Here is a 12,902-nt window from a genome sequence, read left to right as displayed (position 1 = left end):
ACATAATTATGGTTTGCCGTCTGTGGCTCTTCAGAGTTGACATCGCCAAAATACGCACGAAAAACACGCCTTCACTTGTATATCACCGCGTTTGCAGCCCCCTTTCAACAACAATCCAAAATTCTCAGGTACCAAATGTCTTCTCATCAACTGTCTTTCTACTTAAAAATAAGGAAGAAATACATTTATACCACTCTTATATCATTTAAGATAAGTTACATGCAAAGTGAACGAATTTAAATTTGAAATGACTGTCACTGAAATATGTCCAGGCTTAATTCGCATCATAACTAAGTACGGACATCAGCAGACAAAAATTCAGGTCAGGCACAAGTCTCTTTTCGGAGCTGTGGCGGGTTAAACTGCTTTACAAAACATTATTATCTGAGAATGCGGATACGCAACTTGGCAGATGTGGATAATGATCTTGTGGGTGCCGTGCGCACACGGACGGCATTTTTCCTGTCCGCGCAGACCTCTAGTTACAGCTACGATGTAAATCTTTGATACTGAGATAGGATTATTTTGCCCTTTAGTTTTGACAAAGCAAGCAAAGTGGCGTAGAAAATAAATATGTTGGTGGCTTAATTTGTTACGTAGATGTGAAACGCTTCGAAGTAGAGACAGTGCACTTAACTCTGAATTGCAGCTCCAGCCTTCTTTAGATTTATTCCAAAATTTTGCACATATGTCGGTTGACACGTTTCGCCGGCTCCTCATCACACTTGACGAGGAAATTTACTAGCAGCAACATAAGGCAGTTCGCAAGAAGACGAAGACTCTCTGTGCTGGTAATGCCAAAGGGGAGACGAGGCGAACTTCTTTTGATGCTTTGCTCAAAAACCGACAACAACCTGAACACTAACAAGCACCACCGAATGCGTACCAAAGAAGACTGAATGTTACTGTCTTGCAGTGGCGAATGGAATTGAACACTACAGAATCAGCATTTCATCACGCAAACACTTGAAAACATTGATGTTATGCTTTCGCTACTTAATTGTTTCTCACTGTGAAAAAGCTAAGCACTAAAGGGGAAACAACATTATAGACAAGGTTTGTTTTAATTACGAAGCAAGTAATGTCACGCAGAAGAAGAGATTAGAAATCACGTGTTTCTTAACTTCTGCGGGAACTTCAGAGGCACTGTGGACACAGAGTAAAGTTTACGAACCAAACACGACTGAATGTCGTTTGCTCAAATTCGTCTACACGTATGAGAATGCAGTTTTCCCTGATTTAGTTCGCTCATTGTTGACCAGACTTAAAACGTCCTTGCCGTAGGACCACATTCCCAGAATTAATCATAATATTTCAAGTCCCAAAAAGATTGCAAACAAAGAGCTCTCTTAGCAAATACTTAATGAGAGATTCCTTTCTATCATGCTAATGTAGACTAAGCTACCAAATGTGTTAATGGTATAAATGTATACAGTATTGTATTTTTCTGATAGGTAGTTCTTGTTACAGGCAATGTCAAACTGCTGGATATGGACCCAGAAAAACTGCACAATAGACTGCTGTTTGATGTGCATTTTGATGAAAAGTCATTCATGAACAGCACGAAACAACGAATTATACACACAGCATTTCCTGCAAAATTTACACCTGATACTGGTTCTTCAGCAGTATGTGAGAGAACTAGTGATAAGATTAGTCTGTCATCACCTGAACTGAAAGTGACATTCCAAGGGGGACAAACAGTGCAGCTAGTCACCTTCTGGCAGAAACAAATGCAACACCACAAAAGTGTGAACCATTTCCAGAGCCGAAAGAAATCATAGAAATGCCTGCGAGACAAGTTAAAAGAAAACTCTGTATGCTGCGTGATGATGATAAGGATACTCCTGGAAAACAAAAACTGAAACAGAAAATACATAATATGAACAGATCATTGAAAAACAAAACTTCCTACTTGTCAAAAGTTAAGGGTAGATTGTTGCATTGTAGGAGTTCAGCGGTTTCTGTTTCCCATCTGATTACTCCAGGGCACTGGCTGCAATGCGCTGCAAGAGCAAAAAACGTCCGTGGTCTTCTATTGAGAAAAATCTCTCTCTAATGTTGTTTTACAAATCTCCTGCAGCGCGCAAATTTTTGCGAAAATTAGGTACTGTTTTACCTGGACTGTCCACAATTAGACGATGGATTGGTGTCACAAAATTTCTACCAGGTTAACAAAAACCTTTTTAGTCAACTTAGCAAGAAATTTGAGGCACAAACTAATTTAGAAAAGGCATGTGTAGTATCTTTTGATGGGATGTCGATAATGCGTCATCTAGAATATGGATTAACGAGCACCCCCGAATGCGTACCGAACAGTCGGTCTTGAGCTACAGTCAGTTGTGTGACGAATGCATTTCACGCGCAGCGCTCTAGCCGAACACAAATCAGACTCATTCACGTCACCGAAGATACACCGTTGCCAATTCCGTGACATGGACAGGTCGGTTAGCATTGTAGCGTCGCCTGCGACATCTGTTGACCGACGGGAAAACTATTCATGCGGTTGCCTGTTCCGCTGTAAGGACAGTCAATCTGTTTCTTACGTGATCTGGGTTTTCACGTCAAACGCAGTATCGAAGGCCGCAGATATTTCTATCGACTTTCGTGGTCGTACGATACGAGCGTTTCTCGCAAGTGAAATTCATCTGTTAACCTAAGTGAATCCATAACAAATCTAAAAACATAGTAAATGTAGTGGTTATAGCCATCAAAATACAATTAGAAATAAGCCAAATGTAAAATCTGTATACATAATAACATCTGTTTGAAACCAACATGACAACTAAAATGAACACCATCAGATTATATGTAAAGAGGCGTGACCATGAGTATCATTAATTTATGCTGCCTTATAACCATAACTACTCATAAGCAAGTTACCTATAACCTTAGAAACAAATAGCAGGGCTGTCTGGAGAGTGCACATCCCATGTATTTACTGAATACCGAACATCTTAAACCCAGCATACAATACGAGATGTAAGTGATTTTAGGGTTGTCACTAGATAACCACATATTGAAGCTTTTCATTGCATTACGTGCAACTATATGACAGATCATCTTTAAGTGATGTTCACAGTTGTATACCACAGTTTGTTTTAATTTAATACTTTAGATACAGCCTCTTTTGAAAAATTTCATTCAGTTAAAAAAGAGACTAAATATTTCTGAATTTATACCCTGTCTGACACACATTATTGCATAAAGGGTGTTGCTACAAGTGAAGTATCACTGGAAATTCGATGTTGCACTTTAGATTAACATTGGAGAATGCAGATCCCATATATTTACTCAATACTGAACATCCTAAGCCCAGCATAAACTATGATATGTAGGCGATTTTAGAGTTGTCACTAAATAGTTATACACACACACAATATATATATATATATATTGCTTTCATTACATAATTTGTTTTGCACCCTGAAACATGTGTACACATTTGTAGTTGTAAATATATCTCGTTTCACTGTACCATCTATTGTTTCTTTGGTGTTCAACATCGTGATGATTGGACATCCAAACTACTAAGCTGAGCAAACGATTTTAGATAAAATATTAAATTAAAATATTTTTTTACTCTTTCCGATTTTTGATGACATAAAGCCTTTAGTTTGTTTCAAGCTACTCTCGCATTAGCTACGAAAACCCTATGGAAATTCCTCTAGTATTTTTGGGGATAAGCATGCTCAAACAGACAGACCCAACAGTTTTAGATAAAACTTTAAATCTCGATATCTTTTTCTCCATGATCCAGTTTGAGGAAATAAAACCTATAAGTTGCCCCATGCTACACTATAGTTACCTGTGAAAAGCTCACAAAAATTCGTCTAGTAGTTTTACAAATCAGTGTATTCAAACAGACAAGCAGACAGACGTGACAGTTTGAGATAAAACTTTAAATCTCGATACCTATTTTTTTTTTCGTTGTCCGATTTTGATAAAATAAGGCCTATACGTTGCCCCAAGCTACACTTACATCAAAACCCAATGAAAATTCATCAAGTAGTGCTGGAGATTAGTGTGTTTAAACATGCAAACAGAGTGACACAGTGGTTTTCCTGATGCAGATAATAGATATCCGGATCATTCAGCTAGAGGAGCAGGAAACTTAATGTCTTTCAGTTTATCATATGTTCAGCTTAAATACACTCTAAGGTGAAAAAACAATACACACCACAAAGGAATTACCCAACTAGGACTGAAATCGGTAGATTTGATGTGCATTTATGGGCAAATAAGTGATAACAATTTTAGAAAAATTGGAAGATTTGTTCAGGGCAAAGAGCTTCATAAATTGAGCAAGTCATTATCGCACTGGTCCACCTCTGGCCCTTATGCAAGTAGTTATTTGGCTTGGCATTGATTGACAGAGTTGTTGGTGTCCTCATGAGAGGTATCGAACCAGATTCTGTCCAATTGCCATGTTAGAGCGTTAAAATCCAGTGATGGTCAGAATGCACTGCTCATAACGTAACAAACGTACCCAACTGAGGAGGGATCCAGCAACCTTACTGGCCAAGGTAGGATTTGGAAAGGGAGAAGAAAAAAGACAGAAAAATCTCGCCCTGTCTAGATGAGTATTATCTAACTGACATGTAAGCCCTAGATGGCCCATGAATGTCGACAAAACAGGGCATAGAATATCGTCCACTTACAGCTGTCCCATAAGGGTGCTGTGGATGACAATCAAAGGGGTCTTGCTATGAAAAGAAATGGTACACCAGACCATCATCCCTGGCTGTTGGGCTGTCAGATGAACACATCGTAGAAATATGCAAATTGCTGGAACTGAAAATTGAACAGAACTACAGTCACTTCAGAAATAAGTACAGATAATGGGCTACCAATGAGATTCCCAGAGTCAGGTGCCATATAGAAAACCTGATTTTTTTAAAAATAATTATCACAAAGGATTTCAGCACACTCTAATTGGATCAGATACATGGATGATATCCTTTGTTGAACTGATGAACCTCCAGCAAAACTGTATCAGTTGGATGCAGATATAAACACATCGACAAAAAGATAAGATTCACATTGGAAAAATAACATGACTACCAAATAAGCTTCTTAGATATAACCATAAAAAAGAAAACAATCATCACAGCTTTGAAATTTACCATAAACCTGCAACAACATACACTATCACACTTCAGACTCCAAATCACCCATACCCCCAAAGCAAATATTACCCAGATAGATGCTTCATAGACTCAACACACCAGCACAGAAAACTGCCAGAAAGAACTGCACATCATTACACAAATAACAACAGACAATAGGTACAATAGCAATCTAGATACAAAGTTGAACAAAAAAATGAAATAACAAATACAGTCATTAAACCTGATACATACTCACCCAAAAACAATAGAACAATAAAACACCAGACAAGCAAGCACACACAGCAAGAGAACAACAATGGCATGAAGAAAACTAAAAACAAGAAAGAAATTCAAGATGGTACACAATAACCTACAAGCTCAAACTCACACATAAAACGACAAACACTTTCAAAAGTCAACAAAAACAAAGCATTCAAAACAGGCAGTCCAGTCCAAAAGTACATCCCAAAAGTAACAGATTTCTGCCAGGAATCAGGAATATACCAACTACAATGCAACACATGTGATGGGAGATATATAGGAAAAACCAGCAGAATATTCAACACCTTGTACAAAGGATGTCTCAGAGCATGGAAATATGAGGCAAGCCACTCAACTTTTGCAGAACATGAATGAGCAAATAATCACAAACCTACTACATCAGAGAAGGACATTAAAGTAGTTAGAATAAATAACGAAAGACACCTCCTAACCTCACAAGAAAATCACCATACACGCAAAACAAAGGCTGAAAGGAAGATACTACTGAATGACCAAGTGAATATGACTATCTACTCACAGTTTACATTGATTTCATATAATAGACCGTAATCCCTATAGCCGATCACAAATTCCGTTTCTCTTTCAAGAATGTAAATGTATGTGGAAAAAAATAATAATAATAAAATAAAAGGACACACTTGATAGAATGAAGGCTTTCACAGCTGGATGACACTGCTTCTGGTGAACCTTAATGGGTATAAGGTCATGGTCCGCAAAATTCTTCTGTTCATAACGTTTCGTCTAAACCTTCACTGGACATCTTCAGAAGCGTTGCTCGTCTGTTGAGCCTTTCTAATTAGCTGTCAGACTGCTAAGCAATGCCTCTGAAAATGTCAAGTGCAGTTCTGGACTAAACATTAGGAATGGAAGAGTTTCGTGGAACATGGCCTTATGCCCCAAAAGGTTTAACAGCAGCAAAAGTACACACACACACACACACACACACACACACACACACACACACGCGCGCGCGCGCGCGCGCGCGCGCGCGCGCACGTACGCACACACACACATAGAACTTACTTCAACACACATATAGTCACAGAAAAAGCAATTGAGAGCGAAACCCCAGAACATTCAACCAGTTTGCCACCTGACCATAAAAATAATGAATTAGATGCTGGTCTTTGCATTTTATTATAAAAACTTCAATGAACTGTTTTAAATCTTTAACTTATAAGTGCAAATGGCAACATGGAATCGCAAACGAAAAATTCGCACAATATTTCTGGACATACACTGAAGATGCCTTGTAACTATGGCAAAATGCGTCTGGGCGCACAAGATAAATAAAAAAAAGCTTTATGTGCAGCTTGTAAAAGACGTTTTTCTTTTGAACCACTGTAATTTTTTATTTTATTTCTTTTATTTGATGGTGCAGGTCCACAATATCCTAAGAATTATCTTATGCACTTATATGTATTGAACATTAAATATTTGGGGACAAGTTCTACACCCTTTTAAAGATAAGTATGATTAAGATCAGTTTTTTTGCTGCTTCCACATCCACAAGGTCAATTTCATTTGGAGATTGTGGAAGGTACATTAAAATATCTGGTTTCATTTTTAAATATTTATTGTGTATTGTTGTTTTCTGGCTTGTTCCACATCACAGAGCATCTCCTCACTATGGATTAATTAGAACAAAAAATACATCTAATCTAATCGGAAGCCACAGACAGATGGGCATTGCCAGTATGCTGCTCTCTGACAGTAGTGCATGGAACTGTGTCGTTAGTGCACCAGAGGCACAGTCACTGGCCGCTAGCTCTGGGCTGTTAGCTGGCACTGCGTTTTCTAATAGAGGGTGCATGTATGTGTTAGGCAATGTTTTTCACCATCTTTGTGGTATGTTTAGGTCTTCATGAGCTACGCTTTTGGATATTTATGAACACGTTTTTGCGATATGTTATTCCTGCAAATATTTACCAGAGTAACTAGAACAGGACACAACTGCAATCTGTACCAGTGTAATTACATGCAGTGAGTGTTTGACCAGGAGTACAAGTGTAAAACAGGAATTTGGTTGAATAATTACACGTGTGTTGTTTGAAACTGATAAACAATATTTTATTCAAAATATTCTCCATTGCTAAATATATGCAGTGTGTTTCAAAAATAATATACATAGTTTGAATGCATATATTTATTAAACTTCAATACATACAAGTAAGAAACTTTACACACATATTTATGAACCTCTCAAGTTCAGATTACAGATGTTCAATATGTCCTCCATCAGCAACATGAACAATATCACATCGATACTCAAATTTCCTCCCATACTCGGGTAAGCATATCCTTTGTCACTGATGTTATGGCAGTACGAAATCGATTCTTCAACTCTTCCAGGTTCTGTGGGAGTGGTGGTACATAAACGTTGTCTTTAATGGAACCCCTCAGGAAGAAGTCAGTGGGAGTCAAATCCTGTGACCGTGGAACCCAGCTGAGACATGCTAAGTTGCCAGCTCCATGACGACCACTCCAATGGTTCGGTAGAGTTTCATTCAGATATTCACTCACTTGGCGACTCCAGTGAGGGGGTGCCCCATCTTGTTGAAAAATGAAGTTGTCTTCATGCAGCCTCGGAAACAACCAGTTTTGTAACATAGCGAGATGCTGCTGACTGGTAACTGTGTTTCCATCAAAGAAGAATGGGCCATAACCAGAAGCTCGGGATCTTTTTTGAAACACCCTGTGTTTCTTGCACCTCTCTGGCATTCACTTATGGCGAATCTCATACATGTTCAATGGCTGCATGTGGGTTCTGTAGACCCCAAATTCGAACATTCTGTTTGTTTACCTGACCACTAACATGGAAAGTCGCTTCATCACTGAACACGATGTGTTGTGAGAAAGTGTTATCATTGTCAATAGCATCAAGAATCTCGTAACAAAATTGCATTTCCATTTGTCATCAGGACGCAGAGATTGTAACAGCTGTAACTCGTAGGGCTTCATAGCCAACAACATCTCAAAACACACCAAATTGTTGTTGTAGGTAATTGTAACTCCCGACTGACACGATGAGTTGACTTTGAAGGACTACGCTGGAAAGCAGTTTGAATTCGTACAACATTTTCTTCAGGAACATGAGGACGGCCAGGACTCTTTCCTTTACATACACATCCTGTATCTGGAAACTTTCGATACCATCTGCGAATGTTTCACCCATTCAAAGGATCAGTTTGTTGCCTCAACGCCTTTGCACTGTAATCACGAAATTGCACTTCGCAAACTCGAGAACACAAAATGATTTTCGCTGTGGAGTAGCCATTTTAAACATATGACGGTTACCAACCAAAACAGAAGACAACTGACATCTAGCGGCTATTAATATATCTATAATATGTATTCGTTTCTCCAGTAGCCGAGCAGGAGGCGCAGCGATCGATAGTTTTGACAAAATAATACTTTGTAATACGTATACTCTTTTTGAAACACCCTGTGTTTCTCGCACCTCTCCGGCAGGCTATGCGATCCAATGAGTGAGCCATTTTCGTACATTTGCATACGAACTGAAGCATTGTTCAGCAAGAGCGTATCCTAGTGAAGCAAATAGATAATAATCGGACTGAGACAAGTCTGTAGAATAAGCCGCACGCCCTAGTATTTCCCAACTGAACACCTCAATTGTTTCCCCGACCCGTTTTGCTGTGTGCGATGAGGCGTTATCATGGGGCAATATGGCTTTGTGTTGTCTTTTTCCATATTCCGGTCGTTTTTCACGTAATACTCGATTTAAATCGATCATTTGCTGTTGGTAGCGATCAATGTAAACGGTTTCACCGGGTTTGGCAGCTCATAACAGATGACATTCTTGTGATCCCGCCAAACACAGAGCATTGTCATCTTTCCGAAGAGATTTGGTCCTGACGTGGATGTCTGTGGTTTGCCTGGATTCACCCATGATTTACGACGCTTAGGATTTTCAAAATATATCCATTTTTCGTCACCTGTCACTATTCGATGGAGAACGATGTCTTTTGTATCTTTCGATTTGCTTGCTGTCTTTCATTCAGTTCATGCAGAACACATTTTCCCACTTTCTGCACCTTTCCCATAACTTTCAACAGAAGAGAAATGGCTTGCTGTATCATATTCAATTGTCCCTCGAGCTCCTGTTCAGTTTGAGTATCATCTACACTCAATAAGTCCTGCAATTCGTTACCTTTGAACTTCATCGGTGGTTTCCCGCGCTCGTCGTTTCTCACGTCAAAATCACCGCTTTTGAATGTTTTCAACCACTCGAATCACTGTGTTTTCCCAAGACCATTTTCGCCGAAAGCTTCGACAAGCATTCGTTGCGATTCTGCAGCGGTTTTCTTCAAATGATAACAGAAAACGAATGCTGCCTGCAAATCGTGATTCGAAGGCACAAAAGTCGAAATGTTTACAGGTTTGAAACAGATACCGAAGTATGGAATTTGGGTTTCTGTGTGTTGACATTCGTTGTCAGCTGTTGCAGGAAGCAGATGGCGTTGCAGACGCGGTTTTACAACCCCTATACTGACGGCTAGCACCATCTATAGGGTAATTCCGGTTTCATACTTCTACACCTGGTATGTAGCTGTGACAATGTTTTTGGCTATCGTTTTTTTTGTGATATGTACGATTTAGCTTCAATTACATTGCATGTTTAGAGCAGGTCATCTTCCCACCACTTTTGTAACATTTGCCGTCGGGATAGCACCGGTTATGGTACTGTGCATTGAACCATATAATTGATGATCTGTAATTACGGTGTAGACAATTGTTTCCCGCCAAAAATTTGAGTTGAGAGCGGTATTATGAACTAGATCACACACCTAGTCTGTAGGGTAATTACCAGCTCTGTATCAGTCCAAAGTTTTGAATTTACCACCAATTTTAACCTCCAAAAATGATAAAAATTTCCAACAACATCACACCCAAAATAAAAACTACACTACGTCCATCAACACCAACAGTTCAGGACAGACAGAGCGATTTATTTCGCCAATTTCGAAGTGAGCGAGATGAGTAGCGGTGCGGGAGAGCAGGAGAAATGAGGGAGGGCGGTGGGGTAGGGTAAGGGAGGGGAAAACTCATCATGTCATTCAGTGACATCATCAATTCGACATCGCTACATCTACATCAGGGGACAGGGGTGGGGAGGGCTGCGGATTTCCCAGAAGGGAAGGGGGGAGTGTTGCCATCTTGAATGAATTGAAAGTGTCCTCATTTCGGCCTTACCCCGCTACTGGAACTCTATAGCACAGACCTTAACAATAGTACTCTGCTGGGGGACGAAATTATATTTTTTATCCCCACGAAAGACAGCATATACTGTATGTCAGTTCCACTGATTCTTCAGTGCAGGCCGCATCAAGAGCAAACCTAAGTGTGGCAGATGCAGGGAAAAAAAACAAGATAAGAACGCATTTTAAAGATAATGCTTTATTTTTCACAACGAGTATTAACAAAGTATAAAAAGTACATAATAAAATAATAGTATCTCTTACAACATCGTTGCCTTCGTTAAAAATGCCCTTACTGTAGCTAAAACAGGTCTCTAGCACACATTACTTGAGGAAGGAGTAGGTCCGCATTTAACGCAGGTGGCAGTATGTCTGCAGGGAAAGAATACTACTCCCATTTCTTCCTGGAACCAGCTGTTACACATGTGAAGATTGTCAGAAGCTCTCACAGTCACAGGTTACTCTGATGCTGATTTCAGAAGAGTTGATGGAGGTTTCATATTAGCTGCAACTTTTGCAGTAATTTGTGCATCTCTCTTCCAACAAATTTTATCCACACAATCCTTATCCCTCACAAAAAGCACAAACAAGCACTTTGAAAACCACACAGCAGAGCCAACTCATAGTTTGTTCGTTTCATCCCAATATTTCAACCCTCCAACGCAATGGAAATACAAGGTTTCATCTTCATCAGCAGTACAAAAGAATCCGATTTGACAGAACATTGCTTGATAGCTACTGACCATACTTTGAAAGACACCAGCCTCGTATCATATGTCCTATATTTAAGGTGAGGTAAACTTATCTCTAGCACATCACACACTGAACTGCGTAACAATGCTGATTCAGAAAAAGGATGTGGGAGTATCTCCATTCTGCATAGGTTACAAGTATTGTACAAAAGAAACAGTTCGACCCACTGATGTACCTGCCCAACATCCTCAGACATCCACTATTCTATAGAGCGACCTGTTTTCAAAGCTTGCTTTATATATAACCTGCTCTAAAGATCCAAGATGCCGACACTTCTGCTTCACTTCTGGCAACGAATTATAAATCTGCTTATAAATGTAGTACAACTGTAAATACACAGTGCAGTTTGTCTATCTTTCTGTATGTGTATGTATTGGTTTCTTATGGGGTGTCCCTAGGATACAGGTTAGGTCCAGAATAGGAACACGATAAGAGCTCATAACTGGATGCTCTACACGTCACTTCAGGGATAGGGGTCAAAGGTGGACCCACTCATGTTACTGCCGAAGTATGCTACGAAGGTGGATCCACTACATATTACATCCAGGATAGGGTTCAGAAGTGGATCCACTATGCACTAATGCTGGCATAGGGTTCGATGGTGAATCCACCAATGATATGTTCAGGGTGGTCTATCAAGGTGTATTCACCAGCGGTAGGTTCAAGATGGGTTACGAGGGTGAATCCACCTGCAATATGTCTGTGGCAGTGTGTAAAGGTGGATTCACCAGCGTTAGGCCCAAGACAGATGTAAATACTTATAACTTTTGCACAACACAGACACTTTCACATTCATCTCCTTAATTAGCATTGTTGCACAGTTCAACATGTAATGTGCAGGAGATTAGGTTAGCTCACCTTAAATGTAGAACATACAATGGTTGGTCTTTAGCTATTAAACAACGTCCTGACAAGCTAAGTGATGCTGGATTCTTTTATATTGGGAATAGAGATGAAAGCGAGTGTGTCCATTCTGTTGGAGGGTTGAAATATTGAGATGAAATGAATAACCCATGAGTTGAAAGTCCTATGTGATTTTCCAAATGCTTGTTTGTGCTTTTTGTGAGGTGTAAGGATTTTGTGGATAAAATTTCTCGGAACAGAGATGCAAAAGTTACTGCAAATGTTGTAGCTAATATGAAACCTGTATCAAATCTTCTGAAAGCAGCATCAGAATACCATGTGGCTGTGAGAGCTTCTGACAATCTTCACCTATGAAAAATCTGCTTCCAGGAAGAAATAGGAGTAGTATTCTTTCCCCGCAGACATACTGGTACCTATGTTAAATGTGGACCTACTCCTTCCTCAAGTGCTGTGTGCTAGAAGCCTGTTTTAGCTAGAATAACAGCATTTTTGACGATGCTATTATTTTATTATGTACTTTTTGTACTTTGTTAATACACATTGTGAAGAATAAAGCATAATCGTTAAAATGCATTCTTATTTTGTGATTTCCTACATCAATCACACTTAGGTCTACTCTTAAAATCATAGCTATGATTATGTTATGATCTTAACACCTCCTTACCTGCATTCA

This window comes from Schistocerca cancellata, chromosome 2 (assembly GCF_023864275.1).
Source record: "Schistocerca cancellata isolate TAMUIC-IGC-003103 chromosome 2, iqSchCanc2.1, whole genome shotgun sequence".
Lineage (NCBI taxonomy): Eukaryota > Metazoa > Arthropoda > Insecta > Orthoptera > Acrididae > Schistocerca > Schistocerca cancellata.
This window is presented reverse-complemented; position numbering follows the sequence as displayed.